Here is an 11,154-nt window from a genome sequence, read left to right as displayed (position 1 = left end):
AGGACTTGGAAGAGCAGTTGAATGGACTGGACAGTGTCTTGAAAAGAGGACATAAGATGAACATCAACAAAAACAAAAGGAGGATAATGGAACGTAGTCAAATTACATCAGGTGATGCTGAGGGAATTTGACTTGGAAATGAGACACTTGAAGTAGTTGAGTAGTTTTGCTATTTGGGAAGCAAAATAACTGATGATGGTCGAAGTAGGAAGGATATAAAATGTAGACTGGCAAAAGCAAGAAATGCGTTTCTGAAGAAGAGATATTTTGTTAACATTGAGTACAGATTTAAGTGTCAGGGAGTCCTTTCTGAAAGTATTTTTATGAAGTCTAGCCATGTGTGGAAGTGAAACATGGACAATAAACAGTTTAGACAAGAAGACAACAGAAGCATTTGAAATGTGGTGCTACAGAAGAATGTTGAAAATTAGATGGGTAGATTACATAACTAATGAGGAAGTAGTGAATAGAATTGGGGAGAAGAGAGATTTTCTGGTATAACCTGACTAGAAGAAGGGATCAGTTGGTAGGACACATTGTGAGGCATCAAGGGATCACAAATTAGTACTTGAGGGAAGTGTGTGTGTATGTGTGTGTGTGGGGGGGGGGGGGGGGGGGAGGGGGGCTAAAAATCATAGATGGGGACCAAGAGATGAATGTAATAGCAGATTCAGAAGGCTGTAGGTTGCAGTAGTTACTTGGAAATGAGGAGGCTTGCACAGGTTATAATAGCATGGAGAGCTGCATCAAACCAATCTTCCGACTGGAGACCACAACAGTTAACACTTCCATAAGGTAGTGCACATTTTCGCTTGCTAAAGTAACCCGAAATGAAGATGAAGTGGTCCTAGAATCTGATGGTGACTCCAAAATTTTGTTTGATGTGGAAGATAATTCCCAGTGTTACAAATGTTGAAAGATAAATTAGCAGCTGGGCAGTAAGTTACAGTTTTATATGACATAGAAAAATGGGACTGGGGTGAGTGGTGAGGGTGCTAAAATGAACTGTGTGGGAAACAAAAAGTTTTACTGCAGACGGCTGGAACAAAAAGATAAACTATTTTACCTTTGTGAGGATTTGTGATAACAATTTGCAGTCCGACATGGCTACAAGAACATGGCTATTTTCAAGTACCAGAGCTTCAGTGACATGTATTATCCATACAGTACAGTGTCCTTAACGTATGATAAATTCTCTTTGTGAATTGTTGTTATTGAGTACCATGTAATTTGCAGATGATTTAATCAGTTGGTGAAATATACTACACTTGTATATTTACTGGACTGCTTCCAGAATGAAGTTTAATATTCTGTGTTGCCCTCAAAATTTAGGATTTTATTTGTTCCTCATGACCCTGACTGTCCATGCCTAGAGAAATTATTGAGTTTACTTTATCCCTACTCTATACTGCCACTTGTCATGAAAAATGACTGTGTGGTCAAAGTAGCACCCAGTGCATGGAACACTGGCCTCTTTTTTATGGTACCACAGCAACAGATGTGATGTATTTAGTTTAACATCTTTTTTAATTGATGGTACAAGACATGTCCTTAACATATGATAAATTCTCTTTGCGAATAGTGTGAAAGCCACTTCACAAAAAGGATAGTACAGCTGACATAAATAATTATAGGGCAGTGTCATTATTGTCAGGTTTCTCTAAAGTAATAATAAGAAAAAGGTACAATTATTAAATCTGTTTAACACATACAACATGCAACCTACAGAGCAGGAAATTACCAGATTGGGGATGGGTCAGAAACAACACTTGATCAGATATTTACCAACAAACAAAGCTGTGAGTACAGTGTTGAAGTAACAGATACAGGCTTTTCTGATCATATGGCGTTAAAAATGATAATAAATGAGAACAATAAGAAATACACAGTCACTGAAAGATATGTACAAAGAAGATTTATTAATGCAAATAACATAAGGGTATTTAATAGTATGCTAAAAAGGGCGCAGTGGGGCATAGAATAAACTGATGATGCAGACAAAAAGTATGACAGTTTTCTCACTGATAGTAAATATTGCTATGATGTAGCATTCCCGTTAAAAAGAATTAAAGTCACTGAGAAGACAAACACATGTGTAACACAAGGGATTAAAAAATCAGTAACCACCCTTAGAAACCTAAGCAAACATTCTAAAATAAATACAACAATAAAACCATATTATAGGAAATATAGAAGGGTCTATAGGAAAGTATTACAGGCAGCAAAAAGGCTAAGCAATGATTCACACATTAATAATGGAAGCAATAAATCAAAATCGATTTGGAAGGTTATAAACAATAGCATAGGAAAATGTAAAACCAAGACCCATAATTTCAAAATTAAAAGTGAGGGTAAAGTGATAGAAGATGCTCAACAGGTAGCCAATATATTCAATGAACATTATGTGAACATAGCATCGAACCTAATGAAAAGTCTGTGCAATTCAAACAACAAAAACATAAAAGTACCAACTTGTGAAAAGACAATGTTTCTGTACCCAGTAACAGAATGTGAACTTACAAATGCTATTAATAAACTAAAAAATAAAATGTCTTGTGGTATTTATGGAATCCCAGACAAGGCAATCGAACATAGTTCTAACTGACATTATTAATACTTCTTTCAGGACAGAAATGTTCCCATCAAAACTAAAACTCTCCATAATAAAGCCACTTCACAAAAAGGACAGTACAGCTGACATAAATAATTATAGGCCAGTGCAATTATTGTCAGGTTTCTCTAAAGTAATTGAAAGAGTAATGTATGAAGGGCTAGCTGACTTCCTGAATAAAAATAAAATACTGACTAATGCTCAAAATGGATTTAGAAAGAACAGATCCACAGAAACGGCAGTCTTCCAATTCACAAAAATGGTTCTAAATGCCTTGGACAAGAACGAATTAAGCTGTGGAATATTCTTAGATTTATCTAAAGCATTTGATTTAATCAGCTGTGACTTATTGCTTATGAAACTAGAATGTTAGGGTCTGTGGACTTGCCTTCAAATGGTTCAAGTCTTATCTCTCTGATAGACAACAGAAAGTATAAAAATGTCATGAAGGCAAAGAGTATCTTTCATATATCAAAAAAACTAGCTATGGGGTGCCCTAGGGTTCCGTGTTAGGCCCTCTGTTGTTCTTGGTGAACGTAAACAATTTGCCGAACCATCTGACAGTTGCAGAAATGGTGATGGTCGCTGATGACACTAGCATTTTTATAAAAGGATACACTGAGAATGATCTACAGCAGAGTGTCTCTAGGACAATAAATGAGACAGGAAAATGGTTTAGTGATAATGCTTTGATCATAAATAAGGATAAAACAGTATTGATGAATTTCAGTAATATTAAAAGTAAAGGCTGAGTTAGGGAACTATGTTATTGCACAAGCTCCATACACAAAATTCCTCAGTATATGGGTGGATGAGCACTTGAGATTGGAAAAGCATCTAGAAGTTTTGAGTAAAAAATTAAGTAAATGCTGCTATGTGCTAAGAATGCTTTGGGAATTCTGCAACACTGAATCATTGCTGTGTGCCTATTATCTACATCTATATCTACATTTATACTCCGCAAGCCACCCAATGGTGTGTGGCGGAGGGCACTTTACATGCCACTGTCATTACCTCCCTTTCCTGTTCCAGTCGCGTATGGTTCGCGGGAAGAACGACTGTCTGAAAGCCTCCGTGCGCGCTCTAATCTCTCTAATTTTACATTCGTGATCTCCTCGGGAGGTATAAGTAGGGGGAAGCAATATATTCGATACCTCATCCAGAAACGCACCCTCTCGAAACCTGGCGAGCAAGCTACACCGTGATGCAGAGCGCCTCTCTTGCAGAGTGTGCCACTTGAGTTTGCTAAACATCTCCGTAACACTATCATGGTTACCAAATAACACTGTGACGAAACACGCCGCTCTTCTTTGGATCTTCTCTATCTCCTCTGCCAACCCGATCTGGTACGGATCCCACACTGATGAGCAATACTCAAGTATAGGTCAAACAAGTGTTTTGTAAGCCACGTCTTTTGTTGATGGACTACATTTTCTAAGGACTCTCCCAATGAATCTCAACCTGGTACCTGCCTTACCAACAATTAATTTTATATGATCATTCCACTTCAAATCATTCCGCACACATACTCCCAGATATTTTACAGAAGTAACTGCTACCAGTGTTTGTTCTGCTATCATGTAACCATACAATAAGGGATCCTTCTTTCTATGTATTCGCAATATATTACATTTGTCTATGTTAAGGGTCAGTTGCCACTCCCTGCACCAAGTGCCTATCCGCTGTAGATCTTCCTGCATTTCACTACAATTTTCTAATGCTGCAACTTCTCTGTATACTACAGCATCATCCGTGAAAAGCCACATGGAACTTCTGACACTATCTACTAGGTCATTTATATATATTGTGAAAAGCAATGGTCCCATAACACTCCCCTGTGGCACGCCAGAGGTTACTTTAACGTCTGTAGATGTCTCTCCATTGATAACAACATGCTGTGTTCTGTTTGCTAAAAATTCTTCAATCCAGCCACACAGCTGGTCTGATATTCCGTAGGCTCTTACTTTGTTTATCAGGTGACAGTGCGGAACTGTATTGAATGCCTTCCGGAAGTCAAGGAAAATAGCATCTACCTGGGAGCCTGCATCTAATATTTTCTGGGTCTCATGAATAAATAAAGCGAGTTGGGTCTCACACGATCGCTGTTTCTGGAATCCATGTTGTTTCCTACAGAGTAGATTCTGGGTTTCCAAAAATGACATGATACTCGAGCAAAAAACATGTTCTAAAATTCTACAACAGATCGATGTCAGAGATATAGGTCTATAGTTTTGCGAATCTGCTTGACGACCCTTCTTGAAGGCTGGGACTACCTGTGCTCTTTTCCAATCATTTGGAACCTTCCGTTCCTCTAGAGACTTGCGGTACGCGACTGTTAGAAGGGCGGCAAGTTCTTTCGCGTACTCTGTGTAGAATCGAATTGGTATCCCGTCGGGTCCAGTGGACTTTCCTCTGTTGAGTGATTCCAGTTGCTTTTCTATTCCTTGGACACTTATTTAAATGTCAGCCATTTTTTCGTTTGTGTGAGGATTTAGAGAAGGAACTGCAGTGCGGTCTTCCTCTGTGAAACAGCTTTGGAAAAAGGTGTTGTATTTCAGCTTTATGCGTGTCATCCTCTGTTTTAATGCCATCATCATCCCGGAGTGTCTGGATATGCTGTTTCGAGCCACTTACTGATTTAATGTAAGACCAGAACTTCCTAGGATTTTCTGTCAAGTCAGTACATAAAATTTTACTTTCGAATTCACTGAACGCTTCACGCATAGCCCTCCTTATGCTAACTTTGACATCATTTAGCTTCTGTTTGTCTGAGAGGTTTTGGCTGTGTTTAAACTTGGAGTGAAGCTCTCTTTGCTTTCGCAGTAGTTTCCTAACTTTGTTGTTGAACCACGGTGGGTTTTTCCCGTCCCTCACAGTTTTACTCAGCATGTACCCGTCTAAAACGCATTTTACGATTGCCTTGAACTTTTTCCATAAACACTCAACATTGTCAGTGTCGGAACAGAAATTTTCATTTTGATCTGTTAGGTAGTCTGAAATCTGCCTTCTATTACTCTTGCTAAACAGATAAACCTTCCTCCCTTTTTTTATATTCCTATTAACTTCCATATTCAGGGGTGCTGCAACGGCCTTATGATCACTGATTCCCTGTTCTGAACTTATAGAGTCGAAAACTTTGGGTCTGTTTGTTATCAGTAGGTCCAAGATGTTATCTCCACAAGTCGGTTCTCTGTTTAATTGCTCGAGGTAATTTTCGGATAGTGCACTCAGTATAATGTCACTCGATGCTCTGTCCCTACCACCCGTCCTAAACATCTGAGTGTCCCAATCTATATCTGGTAAATTGAAATCTCCACCTAAGACTATAACATGCTGAGAAAATTTATGTGAAATGTATTCCAAATTTTCTCTCAGTTGTTCTGCCACTAATGCTGCTGAGTCGGGAGGTCAGTAAAAGGAGCCAATTGTTAACCTAGCTCGGTTGTTGAGTGTAACCTCCAGCCATAATAATTCACAGGAACTATCCACTTCTACTTCACTACAGGATAAACTACTACTAACAGCGACAAACACGCCACCACCGGTCGCATGCAATCTATCCTTTCTAAACACCGTCTTTGCCTTTGTAAAAATTTTGGCAGAATTTATCTCTGACTTCAGCCAGCTTTCTGTACCTATAACGATTTCAGCTTCGGTGCTTTCTATCAGTGCTTGAAGTTCCAGTATGCTTACATGAACAGTTTGCTTAGATATGGTGTGATCTTCTAGGGAAATACAGGTACAGCAAAACAAGCTTTCAAACTTAAAAAAAGGGCTATCAGAATAATGAAAGGGGTTCTGTGCAGAGTGTCATGCAGGGAAATATTCAAAGAATTTAAAATAATGACTGTTCCTAGCATATACATCTATGAATGTGTATGCTTTCTAAAATCTGACCAGGAATTTTCAACATTAAATAATCACGTTCATAACCATGAAACAACTAGATTGGACAAGAAGAGAATAGAAGCTTTCAAAATGTGGTGCTACAGAAGAATGCTGAAGATTAGATGGGTAGATCACATAACTAATGAGGAGGTATTGAATAGAATTGGGGAGAAGAGGAGCTTGTGGCACAACTTGACTAGAAGAAGGGATCGGTTGGTAGGACATGTTCTGAGACATCGAGGGATCACCAATTTAGTACTGGAGGGCAGTGTGGAGGGTAAAAATCGTAGAGGGAGACCAAGAGATGGATACACTAAGCAGATTCAGAAGGATGTAGGTTGCAGTAAGTACTGGGAGATGAAGAAGCTTGCACAGGATAGAGTAGCATGGAGAGCTGCATCAAACCAGTCTCGGGACTGAAGACCACAACAACAACAACTACCGTGAAACAAGGAATAGGGATGATTTTCACAGAGACACCCACAAAGGAGCACTCTACCAAAAAAGTGTAAACAACCAGCCCAAAATACTTTTTAGTGCATTGCCTTCTACAATAAAGAAAATTAAAGAACTTCATAAATTAAAGGCAAATCTTAAACAATTTTTACTAACACATAGTTTTTATAGCATTGAAGAATATCTGAACATGGGAAAGTAATATTATTTATATATACTGATATAAAATATTTGTATTTATTATCAAAGTTTTTGAAACACATTAAAGATAAGAAACTATATTGTAATTGACTACATCCATAAATGTATATTGTTAATGGATGAATAAAGAGATTGATTGATTGATTGATTGACTCAATCACAACTTGGTAATATCCTTATTTGGTGGTATTGTATAAAAAAATGTTTCTCCTGCTGCTTTAATATAATACTTCTACATCTTTTTTATGTGTATAGATTGAAGTGGCAAGTGAAAATTTATACAAAGGCCAGGAATCAAACCCGGGTCTCCAGCTTACTAGGCAGGTGCATTAGCCATAAGCCACCCTGGCACAGTTGTTCACAAAACTGCACACATTACCCTGTCATTCCTCCCACCTCAATTCAAATTCACACTGATGCTGGAGTCTACTTTAAATTCCCCATTACACATGAACAGCATTGCTAAGGGTCTCCATGTTCTAGAATAGCACATCAGAATCGAATGTAAATGGGGGACCCAGCCTGAAACTCAGGTGTAGGTACTTATACAAATGAAATGATACAATTTCAGAGTCTTTACTGGATTCAGATAGATGTGGCCAGCCTTGGTACAAATTTTCACTTACTGCTTCAGGCTACGTACAAAAAATCGTATCTGTGTGAGACCAGTAAAGTGTCTGAAATTGTGTCATTTCATTTGTATAACTACTTCTACATCTACATGGATACTCTGCAACTCACACATAAGTGCATGGCAGAGGATTCATCAAACCATCTTCACAATAACTCTCTCTTATTCCACTCTCAAAAAGCATGAGTAAAGAACAAACACCTACATCTTTCTGTGTGAGCTCTGATTGCCTCTGTTTCATTATGATGATCATTTCTCCCCATGTGAGTCAACATCAACAAAATATTTTTGCATCTGGAGGAGAAAGTTCTTGACCAATATTTCATTATATGATCCCATTTCAATGAGAAACATCTTTGTTTTAATGATGTCTACCCAAAATCCTCTATCATGTCCATGACACTCTCTCCCACATTTCTAGATAATACAAAATCTGTTGCCCTTCTTTGAACTTTCTTGATATACTCCATTAATCCTATATGGTAAGGATCCCAATTCATGCAGTGGTAATCCAAAAGAGGACGGACAAGTGTAGTGTAGGCAGTCTCTTTAGTAGATCTGTTACATCTTCTTAGTGTTCTGCCAATAAAACACAGTCTTTGATTTTCTTTCCCCACAACATTTTCTATGTATGTATTCTTTGAAATTTAAGTTGTTTGCAGTTGTGATTTCTAGGTATTTAGCTGAATCTGCAGCATTTAGATTTGACTGATTTATTGTGTAACCAAAGTTTACTGAATTCCTTTTACCACTCATGTGGATGACCTTACACTTTTCTTTATTTAGGTTCAATTGACAATTTTTGTACCATGCAGATATCTTGTCTAAATCACTTTGCAATTTGGTTTGATCTTCTAATGACTTTACTAGATGATAAATGACAGTATCATCTGCAAACAACTTAAGACAGCTCTTCAGATTGTCTTCTAAGTTCTTTAGATTAGATTAGATTAGATTAGTACTTGTTCCATAGATCATGAATACAACACTTTGTAATGATGTGGAATGAGTCAGGTTAATAAAAGGTGTCTATACAAGATATTACATTGCACAAAATATTACATGACACTTAATATTTTTAATTTTTTTTCTGCTGGGGGTTGGGGAAATTACCCACTTACTATATCCAAAAATTCATCTAATGAGTAGAAGGAGTTCCCATTAAGAAATTCTTTTAATTTCCTTTTAAATGCTATATGGCTACCTGTCAGACTTTTGATGGTATTAGGTAAGTGACCATAGACTTTTGTGGGAGAATAATTTACCCCCTTCTGAGCCAAAGTTTGATTTAACCTTGAGTAGTGAAGATCATCTTTTCTCCTAGTGTTGTAGCCATGTACACTGCTATTACTTTTGAATTCATTCAGATTGTTAATAACAAATTTCATAAGTGAATATATATAAGAAAATAAAGATGCTGTAACTTACCAAACGAAAGTGTCGGTATGTTGATAGACACAAAAAACACACAAACACACAAATTTCAAGCTTTCACAACCCAAGGTTGCTTCATCAGGAAAGAGGGAAGGAGAGGGAAAATCAAAAGGATGTGGGTTTTAAGGGAGAGGGTAAGGAGTCATTCCAATCCCGGGAGTGGAAAGACTTATCTTAGGGGGAAAAAAGGACAGGCATACACTCGCACACACAAACACACATATCCATCCGCACATATACAGACACAGGAAGACATATGTAAATGCAAAGAGGTTGGGCAGAGATGTCAGTCGAGGCGGAAGTACAGAGGCATGAATGACAGGTGAGGTACAAGCAGCGGCAACTAGAAATTAGTGGAGGTTGAGGCCTGGTGGGTAACGGGAAGAGAGAATATATTGAAGGGCAAGTTCCCATCTCTGGAGTTCTGATAGGTTGATGTCAGTGGGAAGCATCCAGATAATCCGGATGGTGTAACACAGCGCCAAGATGTGCTGGCCATGCACCAAGGCATGTTTAGCCACAGGGTGATCATCATTACCAACAAACACTGTCTGCCTGTGTCCGTTCATGCAAATGGACAGTTTGTTGCTGGTCATTCCCACATAGAAGGCTTCACAGTGTAGGCATGTCAGTTGGTAAATGACGTGGGTGCTTTCACACGTGGCTCTGCCTTTGATCGTGTACACCTCCCGGGTTACAGGACTGGAGTAGGTGGTGGTGGGAGGGTGCATGGGACAGGTCTTACGCCGGGGGTGGTTACAAGGGTAGGAGCCAGAGGGTTGGGAAGGTGGTTTGGGGATTTCATAAGGATGAAATTAGAGGCTACGAAGGTTAGGTGGATGGCGGAAAGACACTCTTGGTGGAGTGGGGAGGATTTCATGAAGGATGGATCTCATTTCAGGGCAGGATTTGAGGAAGTCGTATCCCTGTTGGAGAACCACATTCAGAGTCTGATCCAGACCCAGAAAGTATCCTGTCACAAGAGGGGCACTTTTGGGGTTCTTCTGAGGGAGGTTCTGGGTTTGAGAGGATGAGGAAGTGGCTCTAGCTAATTGCTTCTGTACCAGGTCGGGAGGATAGTTGCGAGATGCGAAAGCTGTTTTCAGGTTATTGGTGTAATGGTTCAGGGATTCAGGACTGAAGCAGATTCGTTTACCATGAGGACCTAAGCTGTAGGGAAGCGACCGTTTGATATGGAATGGATGGCAGCTGTCAAAATGGAGGTACTGTTGCTTGTTGGTGGGTTTCATGTGGACGGATGTGTGAAGCTGGCCATTGGACAGATGGAGGTCAACGCCAAGGAAAGTGGCATGGGAATTGGAGTAGGACCCGGTGAATCTGATGGAACCAAAGGAGTTGAGGGTGGAGAGGAAATTCTGGGGTTCTTCTCCACTGTGAGGCCAGATCAGGAAGACCTCATCAATAAATCTGTACCAAACTTTGGGTTGGCAGGCCCGGGTAACCAAGAAGGCTTCCTCTAAGCGACCCATAAATAGGTTGGCATACGAAGGGGCCATCCTGGTACCCATGGCTGTTTCCTTTAATTGTTGGTATGTCTGGCCTTCAAAAGTGAAGAAGTTGTGAGTCAGGATGAAGCTGGCTAAGGTAATGAGGAAAGAGGTTTTGGGTAGGGCGGCAGATGATCGGCGTGAAAGGAACTGCTCCATCGCAGCGAGGCCCTGGACATGCAGGATATTTGTGTATAAGAAAGTGGCATCAATGGTTACAGGAATGGTTTCCAGGGGTAACAGATTGGGTAAGGATTCCAGACATTCGAGAAAATGGTTGGTGTCTTTGATGAAGGATGGGAGACTGCTTGTAATGGATTGAAGGTGTTGATCTACATAGGCAGAGATACATTCTGTGGGGGCTTGGTAACCAGCTACAATGGGGCAGCCGGGATGGAACCACAATGCCCTAATTCAGTAGTTAA

The sequence above is a fragment of the Schistocerca nitens genome, chromosome 7 (assembly GCF_023898315.1).
Source record: "Schistocerca nitens isolate TAMUIC-IGC-003100 chromosome 7, iqSchNite1.1, whole genome shotgun sequence".
Taxonomy (NCBI): Eukaryota; Metazoa; Arthropoda; class Insecta; order Orthoptera; family Acrididae; genus Schistocerca; species Schistocerca nitens.
Note: the sequence above shows the minus strand (reverse complement) of the source record.